This window comes from Rana temporaria, chromosome 5 (assembly GCF_905171775.1).
Source record: "Rana temporaria chromosome 5, aRanTem1.1, whole genome shotgun sequence".
Lineage (NCBI taxonomy): Eukaryota > Metazoa > Chordata > Amphibia > Anura > Ranidae > Rana > Rana temporaria.
The window spans coordinates 350,231,370-350,246,842 of NC_053493.1; the positions used below are offsets into that span (position 1 = coordinate 350,231,370).

A 15,473-nucleotide genomic window follows, 5' to 3' on the forward strand; every position below is an offset into this window, starting at 1 on the left:
TCTCCTTCCCTTCCCTTTTATCTCTATATATAATTTTTTTTCCATCTCTCCCTCTCTAGCCGTCTTTCTTGTTCTCTCTTATATTCTTTCTCTCCCCTTTTCTTTGTTACTTCCCCTCTTTTCCTCTCCCTTCCTAGTATTCTCTCTTTTTATTCCTTCTCTTACTCCTTGTTGGGGGGAGGGGGGTGCATAGGGAAAGGGAAGAGTAGCTGTGCTGGAGGGAGTTCTGATCAGCCAACTTAGGTGCTCTTGATCAAGGTCATCTGCTGATCTGAGAACTGTAGTGGTGACTTTTAATGGCAACTATAATCACAGGCACTGTGTCTCCGGTTTCATGGTGTCTCGCAGGAGTGACCCCTATGCCGAAATCAGGAGATGGGGTCTCCTCCAGCCCCTCCCAGTTCACATTCCTCACTAGTCAGCTGCCTCTAGTCTCCGCCCCCCATCCATGCCATGAACTGAATGGGCGGCTAGGAAGAGGCTGAGTGGGCAGCCGCGGGCTCCAGGAATAGCCCTGCTGGGCAGCCGCAAAAAGCTGGGAGAGCGGTGTGAGCTTCAGGAACAGCCTGGGATTCGGTGACCCCTGGCAAATCGTCATTCGACCCCCGTGGGGCTCCCCAGGTTGAGAACCACTGCTATAGAGCCACCCCTTGCAAGCAGAGACTAGAGTTGTGTCTTCCTACAATGTGTTCATCGAGGAACTCTCTTGCTCCACCCTCTTTTTCCCCCCTTCCTTCTCCAAAGCTAACAGACTGGAGACTGCACTGTCCACTGCTAACTCTTACCTGTGAGGTCCGAAAGTTCAGGGAAGCAGAATTGAAAGAGTAGAAGCCGGCAGCTTTGGAAGTTGTAAACTGAGCGTGCTGGGGTAAGAATATTAACAAATAATTTACTATGGAATATTTATTTTATGGTGTTCAATGTGTTAAACTAAAACCTAATTAGAGGCCCAGAGGATGATGGCAGTCTCACCCAGAAGCACTATGAAAAGTTTGCTGAATGTGTCTGAAATGGATCATGTAAAAATATGACGAGGTAAATTCAGTGCATATCCTGTCATAACTACACTAATAATGTTTCCTGGATGGCTTCAGCAGCTCACAGGTTGAGTGTGCTGGTATAAAGTATAGCTTTTCTTGGCATTATGCGTTTTTCTTGTTCGTGCATCCAACAGGAAAAAAGCTAATATGATGGGTTACCTTAATTGAACATGAATGCTGGCCTGGCCCCGTGTTTTCATACATCTTCACTGAAAACAAAGTGTGCCTAGGCACTACTAGAGGATTCTATTGGGAGGTCTGCTCTGCATTATACCAAAAGAGCAATCCATCTCCCCGGGGCAGAGTTTTGAGAGCACAGCAGGATATACTCAGAGCCAGGAGGCTGCCAAGAGTTTTGCTGGAAACAGCAATTATCCTCAGTAAAGGTGTCTCTTCATTTTCTCAGGGGCTCTCAAGTACAAGTGAATAATCTCTAAAAACGCAGATTTTATTTTTTATTTTTTTATTTAACCACTTATTTATTTAACCACAACCCCAGAAGATTTGGCTGCACAATGACCAGGCCATTTTTTGCGATTCAACACTGCGTATCTTTAATTGACAATTGCACGATCGTGCGACGCTGTACCCAAACAAAATTCATGTCCTTTTTTTCCCACAAATATATATATATTTTTTGATGGTATTTGATCACCTCTATGGTTTTTATTTTTGCGCTATAAACAAAAAAAGATCAATAATTTTGAAAAAATATTTTTTTTTTACTTTTTCTATACTAAATATTCCCTTTTTTCAGTTTAGGCCAATATGTATTTTTCTACATATTTTTGGTAATAAAAATCACAATAAGCGTATATTGATTGGTTTGCGCAAAAGTCATAGCATCTACAAAATAGGGGATAGATTTATAGCATTTTTATTATTATTATTTTTTACTAGTAATGGCGGTGATCTGTGATTATTATCGTGACTGTGACATTATGGTGGACACGTCGGACACTTTTAACACATTTTGGCATTTATACAGCGATAGGTGCTATAAAAATGCACTGATTACTGTAAAAATGTCACTTTCAGGGAAGGGGTTAACACTAGGGTGCGATCAAGGGGTTAATTGTGTTCCCTAATGTGTGTTCTAACTAAAGGGGGAGGGGACTAACTTGGAGGAAATTATAGATCATGGTTCCTAGCTATTAGGAACTCACAATCTGCATTTCCTCAGCTCAGCTCACAGAACAGGGATGTGTGTGTTTACACACACACACACATCACTGTCTTGCCTCTCATGCCCGGAGAACGCTTGTGGCTGGCGGTCATCGCGACCGGTGGTCACAAGCATCGGCACTCCCGTCATGCAGCGGGTGCGCACGCCTGCTAACGCTGCTTAAAGAGACCGATGTACAGCCACGACGGTTCGCCCAGCGGAGCCAACCTGCGGCAGTGTAACTGCGTCGGCTGGTCTGTTAAGAATACATACTTTTTTTTCCAAAATCAGATTCATCTTCTGAAATTTTCATAATCCCATTCCTAGGCTTACTGTCATCTTTATGTAAAAATATACTACACCTCAAGTATGTAGTATGGTGCAGTCATCCATTTTATATGCCCGTCTGTGAAACTTACTGTTCACTTGACATATATTGCAGAAAAATTAACTGTAATTAGAGCTGAAAAGGGACTGTCCACAAGTGCAAGAACAGCCGGGGGGACCGGATCTTGGAGCTAATCTACAATTAACTTTTTGTCTATCCACACATTTCAAATATGTGTGTGCCTTTATAATAGCAGAAGTCAGTTATTGAAATTCTGCATATTTCAGGTTTAAATATACGGTACATATGCCAAGCTGAGCTAAATCAGGCTTCTTATTGCATACTTTCTGTTTTTTTTTTTGCTTCTACCTTTGAGGTTTGGCAGTCGGTCTTTACCTATAGTGATGAACTATTATTGGTGGACAAAAGAAAAGTTGAACTCAATATTTAATTCTGACCTGGTTAATACATAACTGCCAAGTTGAAATTGTAATGTTCCATTTAACGTTTCAAAATGTTCTTCTTTTTTTTTTTCCTTTATTTTATTTGTTATGTTTAGGACCTAAAAAATATATTTTTTTAGTTAGGCATACAGTGGGTGACCGCGATATTGTGTCAATCTCGCTCCCTTTCTCGGCGAGATTGACCACCTACGAGCCCCATCGCGGGAGCCAGCGCCGAGCTGGCTTGCCGCGATGGAGACAAAGCCATCATAGAAGCGACGGGAGATCCGACTTGGATTCCCGCCAATTCTACACGTGTGCGGCGTTTATGAATCCTGAGGGGGGAAGTCCCCGCCGGATTTTAAATAAAAATCCGGCATGGGTATGGGTTGTAAGGAGACCCCCCTACGCCGAAAAAACGGTGTAGGGGGTCCCCCTACAATCCATACCAGACCCGTATCCAAAGCACGCTACCCGGCCGGCCAGGAAAGGAGTGGGGACGAGCGAGCAGCCCCCCCCCCTCCTGAGCCGTACCAGGCTGCATGCCCTCAACATGGGGGGGTTGGGTGCTCTGGGGCAGGGGGGCGCACTTCGGGGCCCCCCCACCCCAGAGCACCCTGTCCCCATGTTGATGAGGACAGGGCCCCTTCCCGACAACCCTGGCCGTTGGTTGTCGGGGTATGCGGACGGGAGGCTTATTGGAATCTGGGAGCCCCCTTTAATAATGGGGCTCATCAACATGGGGACAGGGTGCTCTGGGGTGGGGGGGCCCCGCAGTGCGCCCCCCTGCCCCAGAGCACCCAACCCCCCCATGTTGAGGGCATGCAGCCTGGTACGGCTCAGGAGGGGGGCTGCTCGCTCGTCCCCACTCCTTTCTTGGCCGGCCGGGTAGCGTGCTTTGGATACGGGTCTGGTATGGATTGTAGGGGGACCCCCTACGCTGTTTTTTCGATGTAGGGGGGTCTCCTTACAACCCATACCAGACCTAAGGGCCCGGTATGCTCCTGAGGGGGGGAACCCATGCCGGATTTTTATTTAAAATCCGGCGGGGACTTCCCCCTCAGGATTCATAACAAATCCAAGTCGGATCTCCCGTCGCTTCTATGATGCACTTGCTGGAATGTGCTTGTACTATTCCAGCGCGAGTGCGAGATGTCGGCACCCTGTCGCCGAGAATCAGTGCGATGCCGTCGTGCTTAAAACACATTCTCGGCGGCAGGCACTATATATAAATGTGTCATGCTTACCTATAACGCAGGTTGTCAGATACTATACTGTAGCTAGCTTCTGTGTTCTTCACCTGTACCAGCCTCCTTTCCCATAAGGCAAGCAGGCCTACCGGTACTCAGTTGCCCTCCAGGACTTATGCACAATGCTATAGTGCCTGGCCACCATGACGGGGCAGGTGCAAACTGAGCAAAACAAACAGGTACAAAGTGGTTCAATGACAGTCCAGGTACAATAGTTAGGGTCAAATCTGTATTCAAAAGGCAGGTATACTTCAGATAGTAGTAGATATACGATCTGAGGTTGTCAATGAGGTAATCTAAACAGCAGAGCAGGACAGACAAACAGAGAGCTTGGAGCACTTGTTACAAATGCAATTTTAGAAGCATGAGATTGTGGATTTGGCTGGCTTAAATCAGGTTTGTTTTCCACCCAGAAGACTGGCCACATCAATCACCTTGCAGGTGGACAGACAGTATAAGAAAATGCCACAACCAAACCCAGGATGCAGGAATGAGGAGCAGGAGCGTTACATTCTCCCGACAAATGTATTGTATATTAATATATTGTAGATTTATATGCAGCAACAAGGTACAGTTCCTATGATAGTTTGACTGTCAATTATTCCACCATACAACTGTGTACCCAAATGAGTTTTATACCATAGCTCTTTCTTTTTTTTTACTATAAAAAGGAAAAGAGTGAGAGTGAGAACACCAAATGTAACACACCTGCTCCCCATTCACACCTGAGACCTTGTAACATTATCAAGTCACATGACATCGGGAGGGAAAATGGCTAATTGGGCCCAATTTGGAAATTTTTCACTTAGGGGTGTACTCACTTTTGTTGCCAGCAGTTTAGACATTAATGGCTGTGTTGAGTTATTTTGAGGGGACATCAAATTTACACTGTTCTACAATCTGTACACTCACTACTTTACATTGTAGCAAAGTGTAATTTCTTCAGTGTTGTCACATGAAAAGATATAATAAAATATTTACAAAAATGTGAGGGTACTGTAACAAAATGAGATAGATAGTGAGACACCCCCACTATCCTCCTTCCTGCCCTTTTCATATGGGACTGTATGGGGAGTCAACTGGAAAGGTATGCCCAGAGCTGGGAGGGAATGAAATAGGCAGAGGCATACATGACTGGGTGGAAAAGAAACCAGGCAGAAGGGGTTACTTATATTAAGTGGTTTGGTCAAGTAGATGAAGTGATTGGGAGGAGCAGAAGAGCATAGTGCAAGGTAGGAGTGGTTTTGGTTCACTAGGTTTGGGGTCCTTGATGGGAGGTCTAAACCTGGTGTTATTGGTAAAATGTAGGTATGGCGTCCTCTAGTTGGTATGGTTCAATTCATAGCGATCGGGTAATGATAAAACCTGTGCTTGCTTAAGGTCAGCTGGGTTACTCCTCGGGCTGGAGTCATAACTCAGCTAATTGGTGCCACCGACACAAAGTTTTATTTATATGGTAGCGTCAAGGACCTGCAACCATTGTTTCCCTGGATTGATATGTTTATTGTTATGTTTTGTTATTTATAAGGTTATGTTTAATAAAAGGCTGATTCAGCTATTTAACTCCAATTACTAGTAGTGTGGTTTTTCCTAGGGGTTATAGGAAGGAGTAGTTGTGTGCAGTTTTGGGTAAGAGGTCTAGAGGTGAGCTCTGATCTACCGTGGTCAGAAGATACTCTGAAAGCAACAATCCATAATGCTCTGGCACCAGTGTCATGGCGCACCCTGTATTACTTGTTCATTTGTACAAGAAATATGTAATAGAAATAATTAAAAAGAGATAAAATGCTGGTTTAAAAATTAAACACTTTGTAAAATAATAAAATAAACTGATCAAAAGCTGTTATAGTGTTCCTTTAAATAAAATCTAAAAAGTACACAGAGCAAATAAGCAACCCAAAATTAGCTGCTGGCACTTTCTTTCTAGAAAAGTCATTACCAAATGTTGTAAATTCTAATGTAGTCACAGCAACTTAACTGTGTGATTTTACAAGCATAAAGGAGCTGTGACTTTGTAGGATCAGTACTTAATTAGGATAATTGGAGCAATTGCTGCAGTGTGCGTCTTCAAAAGGTACAATCTAATGGAACTAAAGAGCTCTTAACAGATGACTTTCTGATTACATGCTGTAAATGTTAATCCAATATTGACTGGTTTCCAGTGACTTCAGGTTACATGAAAAATATCTAAAAGTGTATGTAAGGTAAAAAAAACAACAACATATATATACATTCAGTAGATCTTTCAAATCCATGCATGCTTCCCCAGGCTTCTTGGCCTTTATCCCTTTAACCACGTATCCACCGCCCGCCGTCAAATGGCGGCGGGAGGAAGACTCTATTGTTCTGGGTGGACGTCATATGACGTTGCGCCCTTTTAAAGCCACTAGGGGGCGCGCGGGTGCCCGCCGCGTCATTGGGCACCCGCAATTGTAAACACACAGATCCACGTCCTGTCAGGGAGAAGGGACCAATGCTGTGTCCCTTGTACATAGGGTCAACCATCGGTCACCTCCCCCAGTCACTCCCCTCCCGCCACAGTAAGAATCACTCCATAGGGAAAACATTAACCCCTTGATCGCCCCCTAATGTTAACCCCTTCCCTGCCAGTCACATTTATACAGTAATCAATGCATTTTTATAGCAGGGATCGCTGTATAAATGTGAATGGTCCCAGAAATGTGTCAAAAATGTCCTCCGCAATATCACAGTCACGATAAAAATCGCTGATCACCGCCATTACTAGTAAAAAAAAAAAAAAATGCTATAAATCTATCCCCTATTTTGTAGACCCTATAACTTTTGCGCAAACCAAATCAATACACGCTTATTGTGTTTTTTGTTACCAAAAATGTGTAGAAGAATACGTATCGGCCTAAACTGAGAAAGAATTTGAATTAAAAAAAATGGATATTTATTAAAGCAAAAAGTAGAAAATATTGTGTTTTTTTTTCAAACTTGTCCCTCTTCTTTTGTTTATAGCGCAATAAATAAAAACTGCAGAGGTTATCAAATACCACCAAAAGAAAGCTATATTTGTGGGAAAAAAATTATAAAAATTTCATTTGGGTACAGTGTTGCATGACCGCGCAATTGTCATTCAAAATGTGACAGTGCTGAAAGCTGAAAAATGGCTTGGGCAGGAAGGGGGTGAAAGTGCCCAGTAGGCAAGTGGTTAAAAATGCTGTAGGTTTGGAAAAATATCCATTGATCATTTTTTTTATCTTTTTTACAAGGTTCTTGTTTATGATCAGGGAAAGCAGTGGTACAATTGTTGTAGGCACTTGATATGGAGGTACTTTTTTTCATAACTACTCTATATATTAAAACAAGCCTAGAGCTAGGAACTTGACATCTGGTTTGTAAAACCTCGTATACACGATCGTATTTTACAGTGGGAATTGTGTGATGACAGGCTGCTGTCGGAAAATCCAACAGTTTTTATGCTCCATCGGACAATTGTTGTCGGATTTTACAACAACAAATGTTGGATAGCATGCTTTCAAATTTTCCAACAACAAATATGTGCTGTCGGGTTATCCAATCGTGTGTACACAAGTCCATCGGACAAAACTCCAAAGACATAAAAATACATACCTTGATGCTGGGGAAACAAAGCTTTGAGACACCAAAGTCTGCCTCAATAACCAATGTGTAGCTGGTGTCAGTATTACCAAATTCACATTATTGAAGTTTTATTATAGTAATATTGACACAGAAAACCTGTTTATGTACGATTTAACTACAGTGGCCCAGATTCAAGAAGCTATTGCGCCCGCGCAACCATAGGTTGCGCGGCGCAATAGCTGTTTTGCTCCCGCGTAGCGAATGCCCCTGATTCAGGAACATCGCTACGCGGACTGCAGCCTAGGATATGACAGGCATAAGCCTCCTTATGCCTTCATATCTCAGGCTGCATTCTTGCGTTGTCTGCTAGGGGGCGCGGCCATTGTGATCGGCGTATAGTATGCAAATTGCATACTACCACGGATTCACAAAAGTTGCGCGGGCCCTGCGCACGCATGGTACGGAGTTTCCGTACGGCGACTTTAGCGCAAGGTTGCTCCTGCTATAGCAGGGGCAGCCAATGCTAAAGTATAGTCGCCCTTCCCGCTCGTGAAATTTAAATTTCACATCGTTTACGTAAGTGATTCGTGAATGGCGCTGGACGCCATTCACGTTCACTTAGAAGCAAATGACGTCCTTGCGACGTCATTTGCCGCAATGCACGTCGGGAAAGTTTCCCGACGGAGCATGCGCTGTTCGCTCGGCGCGGGAGCGCGCCTAATTTAAATGATTCCCGCCCCCCGCGGGATCATTTACATTAGGCGCCCTTACGCCGGGCTATTTAGCATAGCGCCCGCGCAATTTACGGTGCTACTGCTCCGTGAATCGCGGGCATATCAAAATATTTGCGTGGGCGCAGAGCAAAAATCGTTGCCCTTTGCCCACGCAAATATTGCGCGGATCTACCTGAATCTGGCCCAGTATGTTTATGTTATGTACTTATGTTTATGCACTTAAAATTGTACTTTGATTCCTCCAAAAATATAATTTTGCAGCTGGGCTTTAAGTGATAAGTTTCATACTGTCAGTGTACTACATTAGTGTTCTTTGCATCAACTTTTGCTGTTTTCCCTTTTATTTATTTATTTGGCATTTATAATTAATGATAACAGAGATAACTTTATTCCATTTTTTTTTAGAATGATGGATGCCAAATGTGTTTATAGATTGTATATCTCAAAATATCTTATATTTTATATTACCACATCTTGTGCTTTAGATTCTCTGGTTCTTTAACCACTTGCTTACTGGCAGGGCTGGACTGGGACAGAAATTTGGCCCTGGACTTCATCCAGACCGGCCCACTTTAATTTTAAGTGTCCCCCCTGCATCAGAGTCCCCCCATCAGAGCCCCCCTTGCATCAGAGAGTCCCCCTTGCATCAGAGCCCCCCTTGTATCAGAGTATCCCCCATCAGAGTCTCCCTTGCATCAGAGTGTCCCCCATCAGAGTTTTTCTTGCATCAGAGTGTCCCCCATCAGAGTCCCCCTTGCATCAGAGTGTCCCCCCTTGCATCAGAGATCCCCCTTGCATTAGTGTTCCCCTTCAGTGTCCCCCCTTGCATCAGAGAGTCCCCCTTACATCTGAGTGCCCCCCTTGCATCAGAGTGTCCCCCCTTGCACCAGAGAGACCCCTTTGCATTAGAGTGTCTCCCCTTACATCAGAGTGTTCCCCCTTGCATCAGACTGCCCCCCTTGCATTAGAGTGTCCCCCCTTGCATCAGTGTGCCCCCTTGTACCAGAGAGCCCCCTTTGCATTAGAGTGTCTCCCCTTACATCAGAGTGTTCCCCCTTGCATCAGAGTGCTCCCCCTTGCAATAGAGTGTCCCCCCTTGCATCAGTGTGCCCCCTTGTACCAGAGAGCCCCCTTTGCATTAGAGTGTCCCCCCTTACATCAGCGTGTCCCCCATTGCATTACAGAGCCCCCCTTGCATCAGAGTGTCCCCCATTGCCTGCTTACTGGGCACATATACCCCCCTCCTGCCCAGGTGAAATTTCAGCTTCCGGCACTGCGTTGCTTTAACTGACAATTGCGCGGTCGTGCGACGTGGCTCCCAAAAAAAATTGACGTCCTTTTTTCCCCACAAGTAGAGCTTTCTTTTGGTGGTATTTGATTGCCTGTGCGATTTTTATTTTTTGCGCTACAGTATAAACAAAAAAGTGCGACAATTTTGAAAAAAAATACAATATTTTTTACTTGTTGCTATAATAAATATCCCAATTTAAAAAAAAAACACATTTTTTTTTCTCAGTTTAGGCCGATACGTATTCTTCTACATATTTTTGGTAAAAAAAAAAAAAAAATCGCAATAAGCGCAAAAGTTATAGCACCTACAAAATAGTATAGTATATAGTATATTATTTTTTATTATTCTTTTTTACTAGAAATGGCGGCGATCTGCGATTTTTATTGGAACTGCGAAGTTATGGCGGACACATCGGACACTTTTGACACATTTTTGGCGCCATTCACATTTATACTGCGATCAGTGCTATAAATATGCACTAATTACTGTATAAATGTGAATGGCATTGAAGGGGTTAACACTAGGGGGTGAGGGAGGGGTTAAATGTGTAGCCTTGGAGTGTTCTAACTGTAGGTGGAGGGGGGGTGACTGGGGGAGGTGACCAATCTGTGTCCCTATGTACAAGGGACACAGATCGGTCTCCTCTCCAGAGACAGGACGCTGTCTCTGTGTGAGCCGGCAATGAGAGATGATCTCATATGTTTACATATGAGATCATCTCTCATTGGCCGCACAGATCGCATCGCAAACGGCCACTCTGATTGGCCGTTCGCGGCGATCTGTAATTGGCTGTGTCCAAGGGACACGGCCAACACAGAGTTTCCCCGCTGCGCGCTCTGGAGCGCGCGTGGGGAACGCCCAAAGGGGCGGACGTCAATTGACTTCTAGTTGGATTTTCAGATCCGCGCTGTAGCCATCATTCAGCTATAGCGCGGGTCTCAAGAAGTTAAGAAAACAGTTAGATATAAATCATTATCTGCCAGGTTTGCTGATTTTCTGTCCTCATTAGAACTTCCTCTTTTTTTCATATCATTGGCAATGTAAAAGCAGCTAGAAATACTGAATGTTGATGCAGTTTAGCCCTACTCACATTAGAGTGATTTAACCACTTGCCGACTCTCTGGATTGGAAAGGTGATATTTCGATCATCTTTCAGCTACAGCAGTGTTCGAACTGTCATTTTTTAGGTCTAATGATTCCCTTCAATTTAAAAGTAATCCTAGTGACTAAAAAGCCTCTGGATTACTTTTACAGCAGTGGAAGCGAATCCCACACCTTCTCCCATTGCCGCTGCCACCACTTTACTGGGCTCTGCCATGTAATGCACGGCATGTGCTGTGATCACCCGAGTCACTGAGACAGTCAACGGCCCCTTACCACATGATCAGCTGTCAGCCAATGACAGCGCAAGGAGAAAAAAAAGGCGATCACCAGCTTAGGTGCAAGGGACATCGGTCCCAAAGAGGAAGGAGGCACATCTGCCTCATGTGTGCCAATCTAAACTCCTGCCAGTGCCATCTGCCAGTGCACATGAGTGTCACCTATCAATGCCCACAAGTGCCACCTATCAAAATGCCCACAAGTGGCACCTATAAATGCCCACCACCATTGATGTCTATCAGTGCCTCATCAGTGCCACCTAGCAGGGCTGTCTATCAGTGCCCATTATTGCCACCCATCAGTGCCCATTATTGCCACCCATCAGTGCCCATCACTGCCACCCAACAGTGCCCTTCACTGTCAGCTATCAGTGCCACCTATCAATGCTGCCTATTAGTGCCACTTCTCAGTGCCCACCAGTGGGACCTATCAATGCCCTTCAGTGCCACCCACCAATGCCGCCTATCGGTGCCCACCAGTGCCGCCTTATCCGTGCCCATCAGTGCAGCCCCGCGGTGCCTATCAGTGCAGCCCATCAGTGCCCATCAGTGCAACCTCATAAGCGTACATCAATGAAGGAGAAAAATTTCCTTTTTGCTAAATTTTAAAACAAAATATAAAAAAATTGATATTTTTAAAAAGAAAATTAACAAAAAATAAAAACTGCAGAGGTGATCAAATACCACCAAAAGAAAGCTCTATTTGTGGGGGAAAAAATATAAAAATTTCATTTGGGTACAGTGTTGTATGACCGCGCAATTGTCATTCAAAGTACATTAGAGCTGAAAGCTGAAAATTGGTCTGGGCAGGAGGGGGTTTTAAGTGCCCAGTAAGCAAGTGGTTAAAAAGCTTTCTAGCAATGTGGTATCTTGGCAACCTATTCAAAATTAACGGACTTCTGTGACACAGCACACCCTAATGTGCGTGTGGTAATGGACCACAATGCAATGCAAATACGGTATGTATATCTAGCCAAAGTTTTTTTTTTTTTTTACTCTAAACAGACCTATGACCCAAGTCCTATCTTTTTTATTAAAATATTTAGGAAAAATATTGCATTAAGGCTGTTAGATTGAACCGACACAATCATAGGAGTTAATCATAAAAATAAAAAAAAAAAAAAAATGTGAATACCCGCTTGGACAAAAAAGTGTAAAAAAACAAAACAAAAAAAAAACAAATGAAACATTGTTTGAATCACGTTTTAAACTATAAGAAAAATAGAATGTCAAAAATAAATTATGTGAACTATTTTAACCTTTAAAAAATCTATTCCGTGGAAATTGGAAATTAAATGTACATCACCCAGCTAACACAAAACCATAAAATCCTAAGACTATGAAGCTGTTAATATTTGGCACAAAACATTAAATCAAAATAGCAATAAAGGCTGCAGACAATCTAATATAGGACATTAAATGAGTTTATGCAGTATAATAACACAAATGAGCCCACAAGAGAATAACTCACTTAATGAGATAATGGATTTGAAAGCCAAGATGAGCTTTCATCTTTATAAATAATAAGAGGAGGACAAGTGATACGGACTTGATATTCTTAATGTCCCTTTCTAAAATGTTCATGTGCACCTCTGTAAATTTAATAGATACTATCATTGGCCATTCAGATGCTTTGGACCACTTCTATCCATCTATCTATCTATCTATCTATCTATCTATCTATCTATCTATCTATCTATCTATCTATCTATCTATCTATCTGTCTGTCTGTCTGTCTGTCTGTCTGTCTGTCTGTCTGTGTGTCTGTCTGTGTGTCTGTCTGTGTGTCTGTCTGTCTGTCTATCTGTCTATCTATCTACCATTGCTTGTCTGCCCATCTTTCTTTCTTGTACTTTTTCTGTTCTTATCTATCCATATGTCTATATCAGTGGTCTTCAAACTGCAGCACTATTTCTCCCACTAATACAAGGCACTATTGTTCCCACTGACATCATTGATGGGACACTATTGTTCCCACTGACACCAATGATGAGGCATCATTCCTCCCATTGACACCAACAGTGGGGCACTATACCTTCGACTCGCGTGCACAGCCTGTTGCCTTAGGCCCCATACACACGAGAGAATTTATCTGCGAATACGGTCCAGCGGACCGTTTCCACGGATAAATCCTCTCGAGGATTTCCGCGGATTTCTATGCGATGGAGTGTACACACCATCGCATTGAAATCCGCGCCTAAATCCTCTGGCGATGACGTGTCGCGCCGTCGCCGCGATTATGACGCGTCGACGTGCGCGACGCTGTCATATAAGGAATTCCACGCATGCGTCGAATCATTACGACGCATGCGGGGGATCCCTTCGGACGGATGGATCCGGTGAGTCTATACAGACCAGCGGATCCATCCGTTGGGATGGATTCCAGCAGATGGATTTGCTTGGCATGTCAGCAAATATTCGATCTGCTGGAATCCATCCCAGGGGAGAAATATCCGCGGAAACAGATCCGCTGGCGTGTACACACCATAGGATCTATCCGCTGAAACCCATCTGCTGGGATTTTTCAGCGGATGGATTCTATGGTGTGTACGGGGCCTTAGGGTGTGCACCCCAAAGCTCAAACACACACTACCGATTGCTCACTGTGTTCATTCAGAAAGGGAAGGGGTCAGCAAACAACATATTTACTGGCCCCTTCCCTTATTCATCCTAAAATCCCCAAAGCATCAGCGGCTGGGAGAGGAGAGGAGAGGAGGAAAGCCAGCAGTGGTGCGGGGGTTAGGGGGGCTAGGGCAGTAGGAGGAATCTTTGCTGCACAGGGTGATTAGGGTGTGCCTGGGCACACCTGGCACACCATGTGCGCACGACTATGCTTCCACTTACACAAACAATGGGGCACAATTTCTTCCATTGACACCAACAAAGAGGCACCATTCCTCATACTAATACCAATGATGGTGCACTATTTCTCCTCCGACTCCTGAGACATTGTCTACTCCCACTAATGCTGGAACAAATTGTACTTCCTCTGTCCACAGTCCAGCCCCCCTAAAGTGTACAGTAAGCTGTCCTCTGTCTATGTATCGTGCCAAAATTGAACGCTGAGTAAATGCTGCATTCTGGCCAATAAATGGAGCAGAGGAACATACTTATTTCATATGATAGCCAGTGCCATCTAGTGGCCATAATGCAATTTTTTTTCCCCACTCATTCATTTCTGATCTGCAATCAGAATACAGGTTGTGAACACTTTTATGCTGCGTACACACGATCGGTTCGTCTGATGAAAACGGTCCGATGGACCGTTTTCATCGGACGAACCGATCGTGTGTGGGCCCCATCGTTTTTTTTCCCATCGGTGAAAAAACGTAGAACCTGTTTTAAAATTATCTGATGGTTAAAAAACCGATAGAAAAAAACGATCGTCTGTGGGCAAGTTAATCGGTTAAAAATCCATGCATGCTCAGAATCAAGTCGACGCATGCTCGGAAGCATTGAACTTCATTATTCTCTGCACGTCATAGTGTTTTACGTCACCGCGTTCTGACACGATTAGATTTTTAACTGATGGTGTGTAGGCAAGACTGATGAAAGTCAGCTTCATCGGATATCTGATGAAAAAATCCATCGGTCCGTTTTCATTGGATGAACCGATCGTGTGCTGGAGGCATTAGACTCACACAGAACAAATGTATATGCAGTTTCGATAGACGAACAGCTGTGCAATATTTTTCTTTTGGATGCACCCCTTGAAGTCTAATGCCCTGTACACATGATCGGAATTTCCGATGGGGTAAAATCCGATGGAATTTTCTGTCGGAATTCCGTTCAAGCTGTATTGCATACACACTATCAGACCAAATTCCGACCGACCAAAACGCTGTGACGTAAAACACTATGACGAGCTGAGAAAAATGAAGTTCAATGCTTCCGAGCATGCGTCGACTTGATTCTGAGCATGAGTGTTTTTTTCTCCGTCGGATTTCCACACAGATGATCGGAATTTCCGATAGGATTTTTTTTTCCATCGGAAAAAAATAAAACATGTTCTATTTCTAAACTCGGACAGAAAAAACTCTGATGGGGCCCACACACGCTCGGAATATCCAATTAAAAAATTCCATCTGACTTTTTTCATCGGAAATTTCGATCGTGTGTACCATGCATTAGAACAGTCTAGTAATAAGAGCACAGAAAAAACAGGGTTTAAGAGCAACATTAAACATTGCTATGATCATAGTCCTCATGTATATTCATACCGTACAGAGACTGCTTGAGACAAAATTCACACCCTGCTTTACTGTAGAAATGGCCC

At 43.8% G+C, this 15,473-nt stretch overlaps 1 protein-coding gene across 4 annotated transcripts in view; it reads left to right on the forward strand.

The window, feature by feature from the left end:
* Nucleotides 1–15,473, forward strand: part of RALYL (RALY RNA binding protein like) — a 1,196,807-nt gene that overhangs the window by 808,916 nt on the left and 372,418 nt on the right. The window lies entirely within an intron of this gene.